Below are 20,869 nucleotides of genomic sequence, written 5' to 3'. Positions count from 1 at the left end.
ACCAGTGAGGGGAGAAAAAACCCCCAACAAAACAAAAACAGTTTGAGGACAGCAATAAAAAAAAAAAAAAAATTCAACCTTTGAAACCAGGCTGGACCCTCCCCGGCGACTTTCCCAAAATATAATGAAAGGTATTTGGAAACTTTACGGCCCTTGCATAACTGCAAGCGGTTTCACATGCAACGAGTTTCATCAGGGCAAAAAAAAAAAAAAAAGAAGTTCCTTCCGAAATTTGGTGCACATAGGCCGAGATTCGTCTTGAACGTTGTTCGAGGCGGAACACATCTGTAAAACACTTCCCAGAAGGGGGCTGTGCTCCCCCGGCTCTCCTGTCAGGCCCTATCACTGCAGTGGCCGGCGTTACAGGGAGGGGAGAGAAGGGACAGTTCATGAGGACTAAGAATGATCCCCCTCCCTCTCACCTCCCTCCCCCCGCTACATTTTCCCCCATCTGGGGGTGAAGACGTACCTGCTTGCTTCCTGCCCCCCCAAGGAGGCATTTAACCCGTGGCTGCCATGTAGGTGCTCCCTATGGTTTTGATCTTCTCCACACCACTGAATTTCGGCTTTGAAAGCAGCTGTGGGTGAGGGAGGGAAGCAGAGGGTGGAGAAAGTGAAGTAAATAGTGAAAAAACACAGCAGTGAAGAGTGGGGGGGGGGGCAGGGAAGAAGGGGAGAGTATAGGAGCTTCCACGATGCTGAGTCATAGTTGGGGGGGGGAGGGCAAGCTGTGTGGTTGCAGCCAGTTCTCTGCAGAAAGCTGGGCTATGGGGGCCCCAGAGATAAACCACAGCAGGACTTCTCAGATCTGTCCTGGTGACAACGGAGCCGGTCTGGGTTCCAGGACACTCACACGAATATGCATGAGATAACGTTTTGCATACATTAGAGACCACATACATGCAAATTTATCTCATGCTATCCTGAAAACCCGAGTGGCTGTGAGGTCCCCAGGATAGGTTTGGGAAGCCGTGGCTTAAGGTGGCCAGGTACCTCCATGTCATGGCCAAGCTAAGCAGTTGACCAGCTGGAAGAGGCGTGCTGGACTCCAGCTCCCTCACCCTCAGCCAGTCCGTTCCTGGCTTTCTCATATTTCACTCTCCCACTGCATTCTGGGTCTCGTGGTTTTCGCTTTTCAGGCCTCACATGAATACATTCGCAGCAGGCAGCATTCCTTTCACAATTCAAGCACAGGACTTTAATCCCAGCATGCACGTCATGAGGAGTTCTAGAAAAGCAGGACTACAGGTCCCAGGATGCAACTGGCATGAGTTCTAGAAAAGCAGGACTACAGGTCCCAGGATGCACTGGCATGCAGGGTGTGGCCTAATAGCTTCCTTCTGGATCTGGGCAGGATAAGTGAAAGTCCAGCTGGGTTTCTTCCTGAGCTCAGGCTAGAGACACCAAGAACAGGGCCTCAACCCCTACCCCCCTGCCCTCACCAATACCTCATCAAAGTCCGCAATAATCTCGTTAAGTAGCCGCAGGCACTCAAGCCCCTCCCGGTTCACGTCCGATTCATTGTAGAACTCCTTGAAGTCAGGGATGGAGGCAAATAGGACGCAGACTCGCTCATAGGACTGGTGGTAGAGGTCCTGAAGGGCAGAGATGGAGTGGTGAGAGAGTGGGCCTATATGCTACAGAAGTAAATTTCCAATCACACACAGGAACAAAATTTGCACTCAGCAACTATAGTTCAACAAATATAAGTGCAAAAATAGTCTTTTCTGGTCACAACTTCAATATAATATTATTATTCTTCAATACGGCAACTCCTTCATAATAACCGCTGGTTTATATAGCAGACTCCCGACACGGACCGTGTTTTGCCCGTCCGGCTGCTTCGGGGGGGGGAGGGAGGGGCAATTTTTACAACAAGACCATCTGTAATAACACAAACACATACACATTGACCAGAATATTGTCGGGCAACTAGGCATAACAATATCATGTTATAAGAAGACAAATACAGCAAGACAAATATGTAAATCCAAATTTTTAGTACAGGAGCGCCTTAGATATGTAACATTGACAGCCATTTAAACCCTCAATTGTGGTGCCAAAAAATGCCCCCGAGGCTGATGGGGATTTTTTTCAACCAATCACAGCTAAGAAAACACCATGACGTATGAGAAAATAATGCCACTCGAGTTCAGCATTCAACCCAGCCGGAGAGAGGTGTCGAGGGTATATATCCATTTTTGTTCCCTTCTAAGTAAGGTGGTCACAAGATCCCCTCCCCTCACCGTAGGTTTGACAACATCAATTATCATAAATCGTATATCTGACAATGTATGTGAAAACTGCTGCCAATGCGATACCAAAGGAGCCTTTTCCTTACCTGTCTTTATAGAAGCTCTATGTTCGATAATGCGAGTTTTAATTTTTGGGAAGTCTTACCAACATATAGTTTTTCACACGGACAACTAATTTCATATACAACCCCAGAGAGTCACAATCTGTATTGTTATATAATTTGTAAACTTTCTTGGAAGTGGGATGTATAAATTCAGTTGCAGTGAAGGTATGATCACACCCTGAACAATGTCCACATGGTTTATGCATTCCTATGCTAGACCTAATGTCGACATCTGAGTATGTTGAATGTACTAATGTATCCCGTATGTTTTTACCTCTACAGTAAGTAAACCTAAGGTCACTATGAAAATGTTGTTCCAGTGATAAGGCTATCCAATATTTTTTAATGATCTGCGAAACAGTTTTACTAACAGTTGAAAAGGGCAATATGCAATTAACTTGGGGACTGGTGTCCCTATTCTGCTGTAGAAATAACAAATCCCTGTTGACATTCAAAGCTCGTTTAAAAGCTTTTCTCAAAATAGGGCCAGGGTACCCTCTTTGTTGAAACCAAGACTGCATCTGCTTAGCTTGGTTCATATTCCTGCTTCGTAGTCAGAGCCATCTTGAGTCTTAAAAATTGACCTGTTGGAATATTGTTTTTTTTGAGTTGCGGATGAAAACTGTCGTAAGCTAACAATGTGTTACGGTCAATGGCCTTCCGATAAATAGATGCCTGAAAACTCTTATCTTGGTACGTGATTTGTACATCCTGGATCAGGATGCACTTCCCCTATCTCTTACACACCTACATTAATTATTTGCTGTGTGTATGGACTTGGTAGCATCTTCTATCTCTGTGGTTAGAACTGAGACACAGGGAGATAAAGTGGCCCCCAGGGTCCCACACACACAGAGTCAGGGATTAGAATGTAGGCAGACGCTCTTAGCACTCGAGCCCACCTCCCCCTTCCCTTCACTCGCCTCATTCCGTAGGTTCTGCCCAATGAACTGCTGAGCTACATCAGCTGGGAGAACATTTTCGAGAAGGACGCGGTTCAGGTTTTCCATTGTCTCGATCTCTTCCCGCTCCTTCTTGAATTTCTTCTTCCAGAGGAAGTCCAGGCGGCAGTAATACTCATTCTGGAAAGAAGACAAGCCAAGTCAGACACTCTATTCTTGACTTTTCTTTCAAGGAACCTCCATACCATTCATCCATCTATCAACCATAAATCCAGTCACCATTCCTTCTGTCCATCCAACCATGTACCAACTGTACATCCAGTCACCATTCCTTCTGTCCATCCATCCATGTACCAACTGTACATCCAGTCATCATCATTCCTTCTCTACCATCTACCAATCATGTATCCAATCACATTCCTTCTCTACTATCCATCTACCAACTGTGCATCCATTCACCCATCCTTCTCTACAATTCATTCATTCATTTATTTTTCATTTTATTTTAAAAATCTATTGTAATCTATTGTATACTGCTTATACAAAAAAGTAGAGGTCCAAGTGGTTTACAGGCTGTAAAACATACATAGTAAAACGATCTTAGAAATAAACTAATAAAAAGTGTAAGAAATACATTAAGAAAAGAGGTTAAAAGGAAGGAAATTATTCTGAGCTTTGAATGTCAAGGGCAATGGAACATAGGTAGGTTTTTAATGTCTTCTTAAATTCTTTGGGGCTAGTGACTAGTCTAAATAAAGTTGTGATGGAGTTCCATAGTGAGGGATCCGCGACAGAGAGGGCACGTTTTCTGCTCATTTCAAGTCGCAATTTTCACCATTGGAATCTGAAGAAGATTTTTATCTAAACAGTTTAAGTGACAATGAGGTTGGTATATGCAAAGGGCAGTGGGATTGTGAATTAGGTTGAAGTGTCAGAATTTTGTAATGGAGTGTTGTTTAACTGGAAGTCAGTGAAGGTTAAGAAGGATTGAGGTAATATAGTCTCTGATCTTAGTGTTTGTGAGAAGGCGAGCTGCAGCATTTTGAACAAGTTGAAGAGGACAGATTGTTGATTCTGGAAGACCAGCATACAATGAGTTGCAGTAGTCTAGTCCATAAAGAATGAGAGCTTGCAGGACAGTTCTGAAGTCTGCGGGAAACAGTACGAGTTTTAATCTTTTAAGGAGGTTCAGTTTGTAAAAGAATGATTTTACAGTTTGGATAAATTTACTGCCATGGATAATTTGGAATAAAAAATGATACCTAGATTGTGAGCATGAGAGACAATAGGTATTGAGTGATTGTCAAATGTTAGTTGCAGTGGGGGGGGGGGGGGGGAATGAGAAATCAGGTAAATGTAATATTTCAGTTTTTGCAGCATTTAATTTCAGTCGATTATGAGATAGTCAGGTTTTTATGGTGTCCAAATAAAGAGTAATTAAAGAAAACGTATGAGACCAAGAACATGTGTAGGGTTTGAGTAGATGTATATCGCCGGCATAGATTTCGAAGTCTCTGCCTAGACCAGTTAATATCTGGCAGAGGGGGAGAAGGTAAATGTTGAATAACATGGCTGAAAAGGAGCAGCCTTGTGGGATTCCGGTTGTGGTAGTTCACCTATCTGAATGGGAGGTGCCTAAACTGATTTGCTGTGGGCGATTAGAAATCAAGGAGTTAAACCTTGCCTTTAATGCCTATAAATTGTAAGCCGGAGAGAAGTAGTTCATGAGTTAATGTGTCAAAAGCTGCGGTAAGGTCGAGGAGAATGATAATCTATGCTTGCATCAAAGCCACGGATTATTGAATCAAGTGAAGCAAGGTCTCTGTCTTATGGAAGCCATGTTGGTTCAGGTGGAGGATGTTATTATCAGTAATATATTCAGTAATATATTCCATCTACCAGCTGTGCATCTAGTCACTATTATTTCTGTCCATCCATCCATCTATCCATTCACCTACTCACCTGTCCATCCATATATCCATCCAGTCTATCCATTGTCCATTCGTTCATCTATCAAATTGCCAGTCCTTGTTTCCAACTATTTTGCATTCCCATCCATCCATTAATCACTCTACCTATACACCTATCAATCGTCTATGCATATATCCAGTCTGTTTATCCATCCATCCGTCCAATCGTTAGTCCTGTTTTCTGCACATTGTAAGTACGCCAGTACCTCTGCCCCTCTGGGACACATTGCAGAACCCTTACCTGCCGAGCTAACACCTGCTAACACCTGCAGAACCCTTACCTGCCGAGCTAACACCAGCAGTGCAAAGAAAAAGGTGAAGAAAGCAATGCTGCCTGCAAGCTTGGGTTCCTTCAACACCCCAGGCCTTCAGAAACAAAAAGAAAGTCAAATCAGGATTCCAAGGACGCAACTGTCTAAAGAGACTCCCAACCCCCTACGGCTCTCTCTGCTACCTCACTGACTATTCAACCCCAGCCCTTATCCTGCTGCTCCACGAGTTATCGTGCAGACTCTCCCAGCCTATCCTGCTGCTCTATGAATGTTTTCACTGATCCTTGACCCCAGCCCTATCCCGCTGCTCCCTGTCCTATCTCAAAGATCCCCCAACTTATCCTGCTGCTTCCTGAGTTATTTTAAAGACCCCCCCAACCCCAGCCTCTATGATGCTTCTCCCTGAGCTGCCTCAAAAGACCCTCCAACCTAGCCTCTATCCTGCTGCTCCATGAGTTATCACAAAGATCCTCACTGACCCTATCCTGCTGCCCTCCAGGTTATATTAGAGACCTCCCCCCTTCGGACTCCGGCTGCCCTCTGCTCTCCATCTTCTTCCTCCATTTCCTGCTTACTGTAAGATGGTCTGGTTTGGATACAGCCAGCTAACGTGACAGTCGGAAAGCCAGGCATGAGTGTGCAGGAAGATAACGTTGTAAATCACCACAGCAACCGTCAGCATGATCAGCTTGAGTTCAAAATTCATGTGGAGAAAGATGGAGCAGGAGAGGAGCCCCAGGATACAGCAGTACATGTAATACTGAGGAGGGAGAGCAGGGAAGGGACAGTCAGTTCAATGCACACACATACATGCAAACCAAACGCACAGGCACACTCACCCCCCCCCCCCCCCCAACTATATAGAAGGCATGTTGGAGGTTCATCGGACAATTCCGGGTCACAAAGGACACAGGAGGGAATCAAGTCTGGTTTTGCCCCTGGTAGATGTTGGAACTTGTAATTCCTGCTTTTCTGAGTGATGCACAGGGTTGGAGGGGGACGGGGTAAACCTGGATGAGTGCAGCCCCTGTCCCCAGCTATCCCAGGTCCCTCTGGTTGGCCTTGCATTTGTCCAATTAAAGAGCCTTGGCATTGCCATGAAAATGAGAACTCACTGGAATGCTGTACAGGGACTGGGAGTCCAGAGCAACACTTGCTGAGGAATTCTGGGCCATTGGAGGACAGGAAGCAGCCGGCATGAAAAACTGAAGGGAAATTTTAGCAAAATATGAAAAGTAGTTGCACCAAATGCACTGTTCAACCTGCAATCTGGATAACCAACAACCAACTTCTTGAGGCAGATACTGAAAGCTTAGCCAGCTAAGTATCTTAGCCGGATATAGCTTATCTAGCTAAGGTACAAGGATATTCAGCAGCATGGTTATTTTTATTATTTATTTAACATTTTTATATACCGACCTTCATGAAAGAAAATTCATATCAGATCGGTTTACAGATAACATGAGGGAATAACAAAGTCAACCATATAACAAGAAATGAAAGTTACATATAACAAGGGTATTAACCTGGAGGGCTAGGATAGCCGGAGCGATAGAAGGCATAACTGAACAAATTAGATAATATGGTTATGTCACTATTGAGCATATCTAGCTTAGCCAGTTAACTTATCTGTCTCAGTATCAATATCGCCGGATAGGTTATCTGGCTAAGTAGCACTGCCCCATCCATTCACTGTCACAAGTTAGCCAGATAGCTGGATAAGTCCTACTTATCCAGCTATCTGATGTTTGAATTTTGGGTTCCTTATAACCATTATCAAAACAGAAATTCTATTTCATTTAATTTCATTATTTATATACAGCACATATCATGCTACAATAGCCGAGCAAGGTGGTTTACAGCATATAATCCTATGAGGCTAGCAACTCACCAAGACCTGATAATGACCCCTTCTCTCCCCACCTCCCCGGCGTCCTAACCTATCAGGTAATGCATTAATCTGACTCACCCACTGTCACCTAATCCTCTTTGAAGTGGCTAACCAGCTACAAAAGGTGGAGGTAAAAATACGCAATTAAATTAAAATTAAATCATTGTAATAAATTATTTTTGGAGCTTTGATTTGTCCATCAGTTAAACAGGGTCTCCAGAGTGCTTTTCAAGGGGCATAAGGGCCAGCAGTCTCCGGCATCCAGAGCAACCTTGTTATAATTATAACAAGGGGGGGGGGGAGGGAGAGGAAGGGGAGTCCTGACCTGCCCAAGCTGTCTTAGAGACTCCCCCCCCCCCCACGTTGGCCCTGTCTCATACATGACCCCTCTGATAATAACAAGAGGGTCCCAGGCAAGGAGAGTTACCCTTGAAATTGAACGGCTGCTCCCCCACTCCACTGCACTCCACCCCACCCCCGCATTACTTACGAAGTTGAAGAGTGCCATGATTAGGACAATCAGGATAGTAACCACTCCCAGGGGCACCCGAAGCCAGGGCCGGGAGGAGATGGCTGGAGAGATGGAGGGGACCCAGTGCAGGAGTTTTGGCCCTTTCAGGATACATTTCTGTCCGAGAGACAAAGAGAGAGACATTACCCTCCACACCTTATGTCAGCAGGGGGCCACAGGGATGGCACAGAACTCAGTTAGATTATGATCATTTGGGGGTTGCGGGGAGGAGGGCAAGATGACTACAGTTCATCAGGGGTAGACTTGGTCTGCTTCTTCTGCCCTTTGCATACTGGGATTTAGTTTTCTAGTAAGACTGAAATAATCCCAGCATGCCACAACCAAGCCAGGCTGGGTCTCCCTCTCTCTCAGGAGGGAGGTATGTGAAAGTTGCCCAGGTTGCCCAGAGAGCCTAGTTGCCCAGAGTGACTGCAGGAGTTCATTATAGGGAGGAGGGGGATGATGACTTACCATTCTGGTCCAGCAAAACAACTGAAGAGGAGGAGGAGGAAGAGGAAGAAGGAGACGGCATAAGAGATCCCGAGCTGTACCGTCCTGGGGGAGAAAGCAGCAGAGATTAATATACATCTTTCCTCAACAGCCCTATATAACCACCCCTTTCTGCAACCCTTCATGACCACTTCCCCCCTCCTTCAGGCCACAGTGGGATAGGACGGATGGGGGAGAAAGCCTTTCAGGTTTACAAAGACTCCAAAGTTAAAGGATATGAGATGGATTTAGAAAGGAGATGCCACTGAACTCCATGGAGATGAATGACGTGGTTTTGATGGAGATGCCATGAACTCCATGGAGATGATTGACATGGTCAGGAGGTAGATGCCACTGAACTCCATGGAGATGAAGGACATGGTCAGGCGGAAGATGACACTGAATTCCTCTGAGATGAATGACGTGGTTTTGAGGGAGATGCCACTGAACTCCTCTGAGATGAATGATGTGGTTTTGAGGCAGATGCCACTGAACTCCATGGAGATGAATGACATGGTCAGGAGGTAGATGCCACTGAACTCCATGAAGATGAAGGACATGGTCAGGAGGTAGATGCCACTGAACTCCATGGAGATGAAGGACATGGTCAGCGGAAGATGCCACTGGACTCCTCTGAGATGAATGACATGGTTTTGAGGGAGATGCCACTGAACTCTATGGAGGTAATTAGGTGGGGCAAGAGAGATTTAGTGGGGCAATGCCACTGATGTTCATGGGTCTAGGCAGGGCTCCAAGCTTTCTGAATCCTTCTCCAGCACTAATTATTTCTTTCTCCGTCCAGCCAATACTGGCATCCCTGTGTGCACTCACTTGTGTGTCACCAACATCTGGATTATAAAGTTACAGAGGAAGATCAAGAAGGCACCAGCTGTGTAATACTTGAAGGCAGGGAGAGTAGAGAGAAAACTGCAGGGGAAAGAGAAATGGAGGTCAGCACTCCTCCCTCGGTCTGTTTCATAGACTCCTTCACTTCCTCCTCCCTCTCTCTCCATTGTTTCTAATTCTCTCTCTCTGTTCCATCCCATTTTTATCCTCTCTCCCCATTCCTTTCCTCCCCCATCTATCTCTCTTCTTTCCTCTCCACTCCCTCCATTTTCTCCTCTGCTCTGCTGCCCCTTCCTTCTTTCCCATCTCTATCCCCTCCTCCTTCCCTTCCTTTCCTCACCCTCTTTCTCTCTCAGCCCCTCTCCACTCCTCTCATTTTCCTCTCCACCTCTCTTGATCCCTCTCTTCCCCTCCCCTCCCACACCTCTCACCTCTTTCTCAGTGGATCTCTCATTAAAATATAATGTGATCCTGTTAAAGTCCTCTGATTTCTTCCACTGCCTGAGAAGAAAAGGAAAAGCTGAATGAGAGATAGGCAGAGAGACAAAGCAAGGATTTTAAAGCCCTCATGAGGGCTGATTAGATCTGGGATCTGCATTGAGATCACCAAGTCACACACACCCCCGCCTATAAACCTAAGCTCAATATTCATGAAATTAATTTGCAGGCAATGGCTCCAGTTCATGCCTAATTTGCATATTTAAGGTCCTAATGGGGGCTCACACCCCCTGTCCAGGACCAGAACTCACTTCCCACGAGCTAACCCACGGGCAGTAGTCTTGAAAACAGAACTGGGTGGCAGGGGGGAACTGGGATTGAATTTCTGTGCCCCATCCCCTTCCCCTGCCCCTTCGAACGGACTTACTTTTGAGAATTGAGCTGATCGATGATTTGGAATATTTTCTCATTGAGGTTGTCTTCCGTCTCCCGGGCCGATCGCACCCTGCAGGGATGAAGGGAGTCCCCGGTCACTGGAAGAATGTTCTCTCTTAGTAAAACTAAAGGTGCCAGGACCTGCTAATGATCAGTACAGGAGCACCCTCCCTCCCCCTGCCCCCACAGTTTATACAGATTCAGAACAGTGGGACTGGTTCAGCAGGGCAGTGGTGGAATGGTCCAAAAAAAAAAAAAAGAAAAAGACTACATACTCTGAACCATCTCTTCAAATAAAAATGAGACTGGGGGAAAAATAAGAAAGATCTTAATGAAGTTTGACTAAATCTGAATTAGCAAAACAAAAAACATTCATGTTTCTAGATTTTTAAAAACTTGGTTTGCTGCTACTTCTACATACAGGTTGATGCCCAGGAAATTGATTTGTCCCTTGATGTCAGCCGGTGGCAGATGCTTGATTTACAAGCTAGAATCCCTCTTGCAAAAACCCCTGACCCACTCCACCTCCACACCCTACCCTCTCCCCCAGAAAAGACGATGAGAGACAGACTGACAGCCCTGAAGGGAAGCCTTTTCCTTACTTGTCCAAGGTGCGTGACTGGTGCGGAAGAGATGCCATGGGGATCTCCTGCCAAGAGAGAGAGAGAAAGACACGAAAAAATTAGCAACAGGAGTGAACCAGGAGACAAATTAAAATGAATAATTGTAAATGATATAGATGAGCTCATGGTGTAGAGATTTTGAGAGAGCTATGAATTTAGATACCACCCCCTCCCTTCTCTCATACCGTTCTCCACCTGGGCTCACTGTACAGCTTGGGTCAAACTGCTCGACCTTCTTCCAGTGCTCCAGTGCTGTTTGTAAGCTCTTTGTTGATGGGAACCTGCATGCGGGTGTGAAGTGTTCACTCTGTGGGTTACATATCTCCCCCTCCAAACGTTCTTACCGTCTTCATGATGCTGTCAATGTCGAGGGTGGGGGGCTCAACCCCCAGTCTGTCTCGGTGGTTCAAGTGTGCGAAGGGCTTGGCGGCACCCCACGACTCCAGGTACTGCGTCATGCGCAATGAGGCACGGATCTTGGGCCCTTCCACTGTCGGGAAAGTCACGGCTTTGGCACTGCTCTCCTTACCTACCTGGGATGCCATTGGAGAAGGTGGATGAAAAATGGTGGTGGTGGGAGGGGGATGGGATAGAAACAAGGAAATTCCAGGATTACTGGAAAAAAAATGTGAAAGTAGGAGCCAGTAAATCAACGTCTCTCTAAATAACAAACATCGCTTGACAACCACCACTGAGAGCTGACTAACCCAAAGGTGTGAAGTGAGATGTGGCAAACAGGTACAGCCATGCAAAGGGATCTATTCAATGCCTGGAGGCCCATCCGTAAAGGAATGAGTTAAGTGTGCAACACCAGATAAGACACCTCACGTCGGATGCTTGTAATAAGTTGCATTGGCTTCCCAGCTATAAAAGTCCTCTTCTTCCCTCACCCTGAGCAGTAGGAATAAAGCCAATGCATAAAGGAAAAATTGTCACATTCAATGCACACCTGTGTTTTATGACATCCTCATGCTTACAAAGATCCTATGATAGGTGAGAAAAAAATTAAAGCGCACCTCTGTCATCGCCAGTTTTTTCACTACCACTGTGAAAAGCAAAGTGGAATTATATTCCCACCTCCTAGAGTGAATTCTGGTCGCTGTCTATGGATTTTGTGTCTGAGTTCCTCGGCTGAGGCTGGAAAGGAATGAACGATGCTGGTGGCTCACCCTAGGATCAATGACCAGGTAGGTCTGGATGCTGTTCTCCTTCAGGTAGGGGTCCCGATGGCTGGCAAATGCCTTTTCCACCTCATATATTCCATCCAGGTGGGAAAGAGTCGCCTCCGTGATGTGGACACGTCTGAGAGTGGGGTGGGGGGTGGGGGAGAGGAAGTATACCAGATGTGTCAGAGATGGAAGAGGGTGGTTCCTCCCAAACAGGCCTCCCCCCATCACTCAGTTCCCCACATGCTCTTCCCCTCAACTCTCTCTTATCTCGTCCCAGTGTCTCTTCTATCTTTCTCTCCTTTTCACGTTGATATTTTCTGGAATGTTCCAGGCTTGGCTTCTACCCAGGAACTCCTCCCGCCTCCATGTGATTGGCCAGTGTCACATCATGCGACCAGACGTCATACTGCCACTTCTGCAGGGCCCGATTCACGCCGCCACAGCACGTTCCCCGAGTGGACGCCGACACGCATATTTATGTCCACCGCCTGTGGCCTCCCGCAGCTTCCTGTCAGGATAGAGGTGAGAAGCTTCACGTGACCAGCATGTGCATACAGGGGACCACATGTAATAGGTGTGTGTGGTTGGTGTGGCGATGCACACACTGCCACTGAGACATGCAGCACATGCAGATGGATCCCCAGGCATGAATGTTTATGTACGTTGGGGTGTGTGTGTGTCACCAAAGCGTCCCTTACTATTGATTTTGGTGTCTCCGCAGATGCTGATAGATGTGGTCAGAGAGAGTGGGAGTAGAAGGAAATGTCTGACACTCCCCAGTGGGTGGTGTCTATCTAACAAAGCCCAGGAGTTCCTTCCTTCCTGTGTCCTGCCCTGAGAGGGTTGGCTGATGGACCCAAGGGTGGGGTTCCCAAGCCCTTACAGTTGGGGAGATTTATCTTGGAGTCCAAGTTTGACTTCTGAGATATTTCAAGGAACCAGAGAAGAGGTCTCAAGGGAGAGGGGAATTGGTCCAACACTCTTCATCTGGGCTAAGAGAAATGTCTTCAGTGTTTTGGATCCATAGGATAATTATCTTTGTAGCGAGCCAAAGGGAAGATGGCTTTGCAGGGAGAAAGTGCCACAGAGCTGCTGCTTAAAAGAAAGTATCAGCCTAGGAGCTTCTGAAGTGTATCAGCAGGAGTCTCCAGATTCCTAGTGGGAAGGACTCTGCACCCAGTCTGCAGGTAACATGGAAAAAAATGTCCACGGAGGGTCCTTTGTGAAGCGGACCTACTGTCAGGGAGTGCAGAATTGCCAGGGACTCTGATAGTTTTTGCAGAAACTGCATTTCTGTATTGAGCTACACAGTGCACCCTTTGTGACTTTTCGTCTACAATCAAATATTCGTTTTGAACAACAGCTGCCTTGCGCAGTGCGGTTCCTTTACTGTAAGGAGAAGAAAAACCTCCACAGGAAGCCTCTCCCCCCCCCCCCCCATTCCCCCAAACTTGTAGGCAAAAGAACACTGGGGCCTGGGTCAGAATGTGGCTCCAGCACTCTCCCTCCCCAGTTAGCCGGTGGGATAGAGGTTACACACACACACACACACACACGAAGACCCAACCCCACACACACACACATACACACACACATACACACACACTCACATACACACACACACACACACACACGAAGACCCAACACCACACACACACACAGACACACACACACACACACAAAGACCCAACCACACACACACACACACACGAAGACCCAACCACACACACACAGACATACACACACAAAGACCCAACCACACACACACACACAGACACACACAGACACACACACACGAAGACCCAAACACACACACACACACACACGAAGACCCAACCACACACACACACACACAGACACACACATACACACACACGAAGACCCAACCCCACACACACACACACATACACACACACTCACATACACAGACACACACACACGAAGACCCAAACCACACACACACACACAGACACACACACACACACAAAGACCCAACCACACACACACACACACACAAAGACCCACCACAAGACCCAACACACACACACACACAGACACACACAAAGACCCAACCACACACACACAGACACACACACACACACAAAGACCCAAACACACACACACAGACACACACACACACAAAGACCCAACCACACACACACACACAGACACACACAGACACACACACGAAGACCCAAACGCACACACACACACACACACACTCACACATACACACACATACACACACACACACACGAAGACCCAACCACACACACACACATACACACACACTCACATACACACACACACAGACACGAAGACCCAACCACACACACACACAGACACACACACACACACAAAGACCCAACCACACACACACACACACAAAGACCCAACAACACACACACACACGAAGACCCAACCACACACACACACACACAGACACACACACACACACACAAGACCCAACCACACACATACACACAGACACACACAGACACACACACACGAAGACCCAAACACACACACACACACTCACACATACACACACACACACACACACACACACATACACACACACACACACACACACATATATATAAAGAGAGAGAGAGAGAGAGATGCAAACATGTTGTGCACACAAAGACTTACAAAACTATCTACTCCTACACACGGCACACATACATGAAGCAATGCACAGATGCCTTGCAGGGCTACAACCCTCACCTTATGGACTGGCACATGTCCAGCCCCATGTTCACACAATTCTTGGCATGGTTGGGGAGCGAGACAGGCAGCCCTGAGACACAGTAATAACAGTCCCCAAGAATTTTAATCCTCATGCACTCATTTTCCTAGAAAGAGAGGCAAAGAGCAAAATAACAAGAGAAGTAGACACAAGTTACTCTAAAACCACTGGGAGTCCTGGGAAAAGGCTGGATGGATTTACATGGAGGCAAACGCTTTCCTCAGGGACCTTACCTTTGCTATCTGGTCAAATTTCCCAAACAGCTCATTCAGCATGAGGACAAGTTCTTTGGGGGAACATTCACTTGCAAGTCTGGTGAACCCCACAATGTCTGCATAGAGAATGCTGGGAAGGAGGGAAACGACAGATGAAAGGGACATTTTATACCAAAGGGAGGAATGCAAGACCCCATGAAGAAAGGCCCCTCCAACAGGGAGGTCAACTCTCCTGCATTTAGAAGAACAGGCCATTATTTTATCCCAACACACGTCATAAAATGTCCCTCAAAACAGCATTTCCAAGATGGCTGCCATACCGGAGTTTTCCAGGCTGAAAGAGAAGGGCCAGCCCTGCAAGCAATGCCCCGTCAGAGCTGCTTTTCCATACCTGGTGCCCGGTTTCTGATGTTTGTTTATTTGTGTCCGTGGAAGGACCGATGAGCTTGCATCACCTTCCTGTCCCTTACCCTTTGGTCTCCCCTCGTAGATCTGTTGCAGCCCTTGCTGCACATCTGCCCACATGTGTCCTGTTACCTGACGTTTTGGTGCCTCTTGATGTACAGGTTGTGGAAGTTATTGGTGTTTTCGTGCTGTGGCTGACCTTCCTTCAGTCGCTCGATAATCTCCGCTTTCATCTCCATGGCAATGTAGGCAGGCAGGATGGACAGCAGCAAGTGCTCCTGGGGGAAAATGAATGACAAAGTAGAGTAACAATCTCTCAGGCAATCAGAAAAGAAATGCAAGGAATGATCATTTATCTAAAAAAAATCAGCTTCCTTTTGAAGCTATTAAGTTTTGGAAATCTTTCGGTTGCTTTCATTCCCATGAACCTCAGGGAGCAGCTATGTTACTAAAACCATCACAGTGTCAATACACAGGGAAGGATTCTGTTTATTTTGTGTTTGTGTGGGCTTGTGACATCAGGAACAACCTGGAGCAAACAAGTCCTCCCTCATGAGAGGTCATTTACTTCAGGGATCTCCAAACTTGATCCTCAAGGGCAGCCACCAAGTCAGGTTTTTGGGCTTTCCACAATGAATATGCATGGGGTCTATTTGCATATGGTAGAGGTGGTGCATGCATATTCATTGTGGAAATCCCGAAAACCCAACTGATTGCATCCATCGAGGACCAAGTTGGGGACCCCCTTAATGGATATCCAAAGTATCTTCTAAAGGACGTTCATTTTACACGGGGAGAGTGTAACCCCTGTTACTATGGCCCCCACTGGATTTTGCCCTGGGCAGGCTCAGTCTACTTTCTTTCTTTTCTTCTCACTGTCATCCTAGTGTTGTCTTGCATTCGTCCTTGCCCTGGCACTCACCTGCTGGCGTTTCTCGGACTCTAGCTTGACCCGGGACTTGACGAAGTTGAAGGTCTCGTGGTAGGTCTCCTGCAGTGCACACTCCATCAGATTCTTATGATAAGCACCAACCAGGTTACCACAGAGAAAGATCACTGCATTGGCGAGGAGCTGAAAGGGAAGAGAGGCATAGTGAGACAGGGAGAGACAAAGACAGAGAGAAAAATATATAGACAAAAGGTATGTGTGTTTAAAAGACAAAGACAGACAGGAAATACTCTGAGCCTTGTTCTAAAAACAGACTTTTCCCCAATTTCTACCTCTGGAAAAAAGTTGTTATTGAATAAGATACAGTGGGCAGCAAAACACCTTTTTGGTTGGTGAAGCCAAACTTAGCAATCTCTGTCCCTCAAGCTCCCTATTTGCTGCTGCTGTGTGGGGCAAAAGGACCATCTCCATGCCACTGCCTGGAATGGATCACTGACAGGTCCGAAAATACTGACAACAAGTCAGGGTCTGTATACGCAGAAAAAGAAATCTGTGAAGCAATGCCACCTTCCAGCAGACACTCTGTATACTGCAACAGCACATCTCCCTGAGCTCCTGCTGCCCCGAAAATTATATTCAATAGACAAAACTCCATCCTGGACCTTGACAAGAGAGAGACAGAGGATGAGAGAAAAAAGAAACAGAGGCAGAGCAGAAGAATGAAGGAGCCTGAGAGGAAGAGAGTGTGTGGGTGTGTGAATGGAACAGAGGCTCTGGGATCTCCAGTCTCACCTGCAGGGCCAAGTCTTCCCGGGATGTGGCCCCCCTGGACAGGTACACGCTAAGAGTAATGATGTGAGAGAGGGAGGAGAGCACCCCAGCGATGGCGGCATCTCTCATGCTGATGGGCAGCATGGTGTACCCGATGAAGACAACGAACAGGAAGAAATAAACCTTGAGGGAGGGGGAGAAACAGATAAGAATTGATTACATGCAAATATTTGCCCCCTCCTCTCTCTCCCTTGCCCCCTTGCCTGGTATCCAGCCAAGGAGTCTGCAGACTGAGCTGCCACCCAGCTGTCCATGCAGGCAAGCAAGAAACCAGGAGGAAATCACGACCGAAAGGCTGGCTCTCTGCCTTCTGCAATCTGATTGGCTGAGCGTGGCCACGTCTGTAACATCAGCAGGGGAAAGACAACACTGCTGTATGCCATTCACAATCAATTAAAAAAACTAGCAATCTGCTACTGTAACGGCATTAAAGTAGCAATATTTACTGAATTCTCTTCAGAGTTTCAACTTGCCACATTCTTGCCTCTAAGGTATGCTTTGCATCTTATTTCTGAGTTCCCTTTCTTTTGTGTCTTGTACATTACATTTTATAATTCAGTATTATTTTGGAATGAGAGTTATGCTTCTTTTATCATGGCTATGTTCCCTCTTGTTAGAAGTCTCCTTTCCCTGAGTCCTGCTTTTCAGCTGTATGTGCTGCATGCGTGTGCCACAGGGTATCAGTGATGACAATCAGCACAGCAGCGCCATTCCCCCCCACCCTCCCAGGCTGACCTTCTTAGATTCACAATGGCTAGAGAAGCTTTCAGAACATTATAAATACTAAGATATATGCTTTTCATTGTTTTTTTTACAGGCCACTGAATTATCTAACATGCTACAAAACCATCATTTCTAATAACGTCTGTAGGACTAGTTGCACTGCCAAAAAGAAACCCTGAAAAGCTGAGATTTACAGCAGCTGATTTAGTTTACAAAACAGACACCAGTCTGTCTTTGACCTAAGAAAATCCCATTTAGGGAGGAAAACAAGGGCTGCATTCTTCTGTCTGTCCACAAGATGGTGCCATTACACCCCCGATGTCAAAAACGTTCTGCCTGTAAGGAATAATCTTTCTGCAATTCTCCAGTTCTTAGCTGCTATTCTAGCAGCTCTGCTGCTAAAACTCTGCAAAGAGGCAGGAGGCATCGCTAGCACTCGGGCAGATTTCATAGATACTGCAGGCCAGCAGAAATCAAACAGAGTATTAAGAATTACACAGAAAGGAATACAAAACTGAGAATATCACATTGCCTCTGTATTGATCCATGGGGTGAGCGCACCTTGAGGACTGTGTGCAGTTCTGCTCATCCCCGTCTCAAGAAAGATGTAGCCGAACTAGAAACAGTGCAGAGGAGGCCGACAAAAATGATAAAGGGGATGCGGGAACTTCCTTATGGAGAAAGGCTAAACTGATTGGGAGTCTTCAGTTTGCAGAAGGGATGACTGCGAGAGGATTTACGAACTCATGAGTGGTGTGGAATGGTTATGTACTTTTTCATATAGTGATAGGACTAGGGGACTCCCCATGAAAACTAACACGTAGTCGATTTAAAACAAACTTAAGAAAGTATCTGTTTCAATCAAAGCACAAATGAGCTGTGGAATTTGTCACCAGGAATGTGGTCAAACCTAGCAGTATATCTGAGATCTGTCTCAACATTCATCTGGAGAAAGAGTTCATAAAATTCAGGAAAGCACTTAAACTTACGTGTTTGTACAAGCTTTCCCACATTAGAGTAATACCTGAACTCGCTTGCACATATCTTCTCACATTTTGTTTACACCTGGCCTGATTCTCTGCTTTTCTGGTATATTTTATTCTTTTGTATTGTTTACTGATTTTATTTTAGCTAATGTATGTACATTGACCTGATTTGGGGTTTTATTTTATCATTTTATTATATTATGATCACCTTTTTATTTTTTTTTTTATATGTTTATGCTATGTCTTTGCTAGTTTTAAATTGTTAGTTTTACTAATTTTTATTTGTACATCGCTTTGTTTTACATTTGTAATAATTGTGATTAATCAAGTAAGAATAAACATAGAAATAAACAGACAAGGACCTGGCGGACGGGTTCATTAGCCAGGATGCCTTGGGGATCCCCATCTCTTACTTCTGGAAACGAATAATGTAAAAGAGATCTTCCCACTAGGATCTGCCAGAGACAAGATGCTGGTGCTAGGCTCAGTGGAGCACTTCTTATGCTTTCGTCCTACTTTCTCAGCAGCAGGGAGACTGTCCTCATCCTGCTAACCCTGGCTCTCACCTGGTCCCAGGCGGCCACGCGGCCACTGCAAAAGACGAAGACGTAGCCCATGGCCAGGAGACAGCCCCAGACCACCAGCGAGAAGACCTTCCTGCAGCGCTGGAAGACGGGCTCGATGCAGACCAGGATGAAGACGACCAGGAAGACGCCGAGCGAGCAGAAGATGGTGACCAGGAAGGCGAAGTGCTCCAAGAACGGCTGTCACGCAAAACAAAAATGCAGAAAAAAACGGAAGGTGTTACAGGACACCCGAAGTCATTTTAAGGCCCAGCTATGGCCTACTCTCCTCTGGCTCTCATCAGGGGGCTGCACACTTAATCATTCCTCACCCTCTCCCACTCTCATCAGGGGGGCTGCTGTGCATGGTCTCTCGCTGCATTCCTTCCTCTATCTGGTTCCCATCAGGAAAGCATCATACACAGTCTCTCCATGCCTTCTCTTCATCTGGCACTCATCAGGGATCCACCTGTGCCCCAGCCCCTAGCATTTTCCCCATTGCCTCGCATAGTCCTGCAGCCTTTCATCTCACTATAGTCACGGAGGCAGCCTGCAGGCTGTGCCACGGGATACTTTCTGTGCTTCTTTATCTCTGCCCACTAGGTGTCACTGTAAGAAAAGTGCTCAAACCTCCCTTCCCCCACTGTCAGCACCCCTAACCCCAGAAGCAGAAGGCTAAGCCAGAAGGGCAACCCAAGGCACCTTAGAAGGAAGCCATCGGGCACTGGTCTGCGTGTTCTGCATTTATTACCTGTCCACTTACCCGCCCGCTGGCAAAGGACACGGCGATGATTGCAAGGCATAGCGCCAGGAGAATGACAAGCAGCAGCAGCAGAATGAGGGGATACTGCTGGCTGAGGCAGTAGGAGGTCTCATAGAACAGGTCCTCCTTCTCACCCGCACCCTCCGCCTTCTTCTGCTTACAGAAGAAAGCTCGTTGTCGGACAGGCATCTGGATGCCCCTCCTACTGCACCACTCGATTTCCTGGGTAGGAAACAAAATACTGAAAATAATATCGTTTTTTTACTTCCAGGGGGAAGAATTTTTTTTTTGTATGCAGCGTCACCACCGAGGACGTCTTCCTCAGCTCCCTGCTGAAACTCCTGTAGCTAGGACGTTGCCTCTTCAGGAGGTAAGAACCAATTTAAAAAAGAAAAAAGGGTTTACACTGAGGGGGGAATGATTTCAGCATCATGCGCTGTCAAAACCCAGCTGCCTCCCTCCAGCGCTGGAAATGGAAGTCCTGAAGCTTCTGCATGAGGAACCAGCTGCTCAACTGAAAAGGGTTTTATATCCAGAGAGGAAAATGTCCAAGTCGCGCATTGCGTGACAACTAAATATGCCCCCTCCGGGCGTTGAGCTGGAACTCCCGAAGCTCTTCAGGTAGGAACCGGCCGTTCAGGGAAGAGATTTTGTTTTCAAGAAAGAAAGAGGGGGGAAGGGGATCAGTGCCATACGGCGTGTCTCCATCAAATGTGCTCCCTCTCTGGGTGTAGTGGGGTTAAGGGTCTTCTGTGCGAGGATGAGCTGAGGCACATTCTGGAAGATGTGACCAGGGCTTTAGAAGGGGCACACATCTCATAAACCTTCCCACATTTCACG

At 46.6% G+C, this 20,869-nt stretch overlaps 1 pseudogene; it reads right to left on the bottom strand.

Moving 5' to 3' along the window:
* Positions 1–500: 500 nt before the first annotated feature.
* On the bottom strand, positions 501–20,405 carry LOC115082464 (annotated as a pseudogene).
* Positions 20,406–20,869: the final 464 nt, after the last annotated feature.

This window comes from Rhinatrema bivittatum, unplaced genomic scaffold (assembly GCF_901001135.1).
Source record: "Rhinatrema bivittatum unplaced genomic scaffold, aRhiBiv1.1, whole genome shotgun sequence".
NCBI classification, from domain to species: Eukaryota; Metazoa; Chordata; class Amphibia; order Gymnophiona; family Rhinatrematidae; genus Rhinatrema; species Rhinatrema bivittatum.
This window is presented reverse-complemented; position numbering and strand designations above follow the sequence as displayed.